Source organism: Chrysochloris asiatica, unplaced genomic scaffold (assembly GCF_000296735.1).
Source record: "Chrysochloris asiatica unplaced genomic scaffold, ChrAsi1.0 scaffold00069, whole genome shotgun sequence".
Taxonomy (NCBI): Eukaryota; Metazoa; Chordata; class Mammalia; order Afrosoricida; family Chrysochloridae; genus Chrysochloris; species Chrysochloris asiatica.
In genome coordinates, this window is record NW_006408587.1 from 10,687,231 (window position 1) to 10,691,870 (window position 4,640).

Here is a 4,640-nt window from a genome sequence, read left to right on the forward strand (position 1 = left end):
TGGAGAAGGGTTTCATGCTGGGTAAGGTGGAGGGTCAGAGAAAAAGAGGAAGACCCCTAACGAGCTGGATCAGCCAGGTGGCATCATTGATGGACTCAAGTGTGGCAGCGGTAGTGAGGTTGGTCCAGGATCGGATATCCCTCAAGTTAGTGCCAACTCATAACAATTCTATATAGTATTTCTGAGGAGTAGCTGGTGGGTGTGAACAATCAACCAGTGCTTATTCTACAGTGCTACACCATACATATGTACTCACATAATGTATCTTTATACAACCTACATACATAATCTATACCCAAATTTGTATTTTTGTTTGCTTTTACTGTCGATTTGAAATTATATTCATGATAATAATTACCAACAGTTCTATTTTTCTTTTACACATATTAGTAACATTGTTTACTTTCAGCCTGTGTATACTTCACCCTCATTTTGTGTTACTTTTCCTTTCATCAAAAATAATCAGTGTTGGAGTCCTGGTGTGGCACTGCAGGATAATGCACTATACCGTAAGGTGGGTTTGAACCCCAAGTTCGGCAGTTTGTGCTAACCAGCCACTCCTCAAAAACCCGACGCTGGGTGACTGTGAGTTGGAACTGATTCCAAGGCACTGAGCAACAACAACAAATGTGTAGAGCATAGATTACCCTTCTGCCCCTCTCTCTTTTATTGTTAGGTGACATTGTGTTGGTTCTCGCTATGCACAACACAACAGAACACTTCTTTGTCGTGCCCCATCTTCACTATTGTTATTATGTATGATTCTACTGTTGCTGCCACTGTGAATCCATCTTGTTGTGCGACTTCCTCTTTTTTGTTGACCCTCCACATTTCCAAACATGGAGTCCTTTTCCAGGGACTAGTACCTCCTGACAACATGTCCAAAGAATAAAGGACAAAATCTTGCCATCCTTTTAAGGAGCATTTTGACTAAACTTCTTCCACACAAATTAGTTAATTCTTCTGCCAGTTCACGGTACTTGCAATATTCACCAGTACCATAATTCAAATGCATCAATTCTTCTATATTCTTCCTTATTCACTGTCTAACTTTCATATGTGTATGAGTTGATTGAAAATATCATGGCTTACCTCAGATGTACTTTTATCCTCACACTGACATCTTTGCTCTTTAACACTTTACAGAGGTTTTTGCAGCAGATTTGCTTAATGCAATACATTGCTTCGTTTCTTGACTGCTGCTTCCTTGAGTGTCGCTTGTGGATCCAAGCAAAATGAAGTTGCTTACACTTCAATGTTTTCTCTGTTTATCATCATGCTATTTATTATAGTTGGGAAGATTTTCATTTTCTTGATGTAGAAGTTCAATCCATACTGAAAGCTGTAATCTTTGATCTTCATCAGTAAGCATTTTAAGTCCTCTCCCATTCTAGCAAACAAGGTTGTGCCATCTGCATATCACAGGTTATTTATTAGTCATCCTCCAATCCTGATGCCATGTTGTTCATCTAATCCAGTTTCTCAGATTTATTTGTTCAACACATTGTTATTGTTGTTGTGATATTAATGATATGGTTCTATAATTTCTGCATTCTGTTAGGTCACCTTTCTTCAGAATGAGCACAAATATGGATCTCTTTCAATTGGTTGACTAGGTTAGCTGTCTTCCAAATTTATTGGCATAGGTAATTGACTGTCTCTGTTGCTGTTGTTGTTAGGTGCCATCGAGTTGGTACCGACCCATAGTGACCTTATGCACAACAGAATGAAACACTGCCCGATCCTGGGCCAACCTCATTACTGTTGCCAGTTTGAGTCAATCTATGCTGCCACTTGGCCAGTCCATCTCATTGGGGATCTTCCTCTAGCATGCATCAATTTGTTGAACCATTCTAATTTGTGTTTTAGCAGTTCTAACTCCAGGTCTTTGCACATTTCATTATACCTTTTCTCAAGCTGACCTTTGAAATTTTCTGTGTATCTCTTTTACTTCATTTCTTCTAGTTCCTTTAGCTTTTCTTCATTCAAGAATAAGTTTCAGAGTGTCTTCTAACATTTTTTTCTAGACTGTCTGTATTTTTCTGTATTTTAAATGATCTTTTGCTTTCTTCATATATGATGTTCTTGATGTCATCCTACAACTGTTCTGGTTTTCTGTCATCATTGTCTAATGCAACAAATCTGTTCTTGAGATGGTCTCTAAATTCAGTTAGGGTATACGCAATATCAGATTTGGCTCTAATGGACTTGACTTAATTTCTTCAGTTTCAGTCTGAACTGGCATATTGATGGTCTGTTCCACAATCTGCCTCTAGCCTTTTTTAAACTGATGATTTTGAACTTATCCATTCTTCTCACAGATGTAGTTAATTTGATTCTTGTATATTTCAGCTGGCGAGGTCCATGTGTAAAGTCATCTTTTATGATGTTTAAAAAAAGGTGGTTTGAATAAGCCATTGGTCTTGCAAAATTCTTTCTTGCAACCTCCAGGATGGTTTATAACACTAAGGCATTACTTTTCAATGACTGATCCTTCTTTGTTTCTAACTTCAAATCGCTAATAATTATCATGCATCTTGAATGCATGTTTGATATATTTCAGACTGAAGAAGCTGGTAGAACTCTTTAATTTCATCAATCATTGGCATTAGTGGTTGATGTATAAATTTGAATAATAGTGATATTAACTGATCTTCTTTGTAGATGTATGGATATCATCCCATCACAAACAGCATTGCTCTTCAGGATGGATTTTGAAACACTCTTTCTAGTGATAGGACACTATTTCTTTTCAATTTTTTGTTCCTGTCATAGTAAACCATGATTATCTGATTCAAAATGACCAATGTCAGTCCATTTCAGCTCACTAATGCCTAGTATATTGATCTTTGTTTATTCCATTTCATTTTTAAGAACTTGAAAGTTTTGTAGATTCATACTTCATATTCCAGTTATTAATTATTAATGTTTAGTCCCATTTTAAGTTGTGTCTCATCATCAAATGAAGGTTCCAAAAGTTCTGTACTATCTATGTCATGAAGGTCAATGCTAATTTGAAGAGGCTCCTCTTCCCTAGTCGTATTTTGAGTGCCTTCCAACCTGAGGAGTTCATCTTCTGGCACTATGTCAAACCCTTCCAATGTAGTCTGCCTCTCCTCCTTAGTCTGTCTTAGTCTGTAAGCACTGCAGAAACTTATCCAGCAGTCAAGAAATCAATGTAGACAAACCTACTGCACAAAACCTCTTTAAAATGTTCAAGAGTTAAGATATCAATTTGAGGACAAGGTTGCGCCTGACCTATGTCATGGTATTTTCAATCACCTCATATGCATGTGAAAATTGGACAATGAATAAGGAAGATGGCAGAAGAATTGATGCATTTGAGCTATGGTGTTGGAGAAGAATATTGAATTGCCCCAAGTACAAACAAATCTGTGTTGGAAAAAGTAGAGTCAGATGTTCTTTAGAAGCCAGGATGGCCGGACTTCATCTATCCTACTTCAGATATATTATCAGGAGGGACCAGTCCCTGGAAAAGGACATCATGCTAAGTAAAATGGAGGGTCAGCATAAAAGAAGAAGACCTCCAATAAGATGGACTGGCACAGGGGCAGCAGCAGTGGGTTCAAGCTTAACAACGATTGTGAATATGATGGAGGACCAGACAGTATTTCCTTCTCTTGTGCTTAAAGTTGCTGTGAGTCGGAACTGGCTCCATGGCACCTAACAACAACAGCCACCTAAAAGGCCACTTTGAATGTGAAATATTACTGACACATTCTTATCAAGTACATAATAAAAGTTAGTGTGGCACTGTAGAATAAGCACTTGACAATAAGGTCGGTTTGAACCACAAGGTTAGTAGTTCAAACTCACCAGCTGCTCCTCAGAAACCCTATACAGGGTCGCTATGAGTCGAAACTGCACATATCAACAACAGCATTATCAACCCACCTTTAGATATCAAAATCTGGATACCTCTAGATATCATAAACTGCCCTACCAGTAAAGTGTCTTCATTTTCAAGGCATCTACATTGGATCTTTGCTTTAGATCTCAAGTAAGTTAACCACCCTTGTTTGATGAGTTTTCTAGGGTTTCCAGCTTCTTTCTGTTAGCTATTTCATTTTTCTCCACATCTATTAATGGGATGGAAGTTTCAACCATACTTATACCAAATGTCATCATATTTATAATAATTATATTAGCAGTTTTATATCATTTCTAATGTAGATAGAAACAAGACAAGCACATTAAGAGTCACCTTCCCAGATTTTGCTATATAGGCTGACTATGCATTGAAAAGAAGGAGTAGAAATCAGCCATGTGCTCTGTACTTGGCACACATAAAATTTTATTTGCTCAATGATTTCATTTTCTATGAGGAAATTAAAGTCCAGACATCATAAAGGTTTTAAGTGAAGTGACAGAGGAAAAACTCCAACCCATATCTAACTGACCCTAATTCCTTTTTTTTTTTTTGCCACTATACCATATGCCAATGAGAAAAAAGTCACTTAGAAGGAAAGTTTATTGCTAACATGATATCAGACAAGTTAAGGAGTTGAATGGAGGTTTGTTTTTTGGTGTGTGTACATTTGTTTTTCTAGAACTGCTCATCTTGTGTAGATTTAGATTTTGACCAAGGTCAAAAATAATAAGAAAGAAAAGAAAGATGA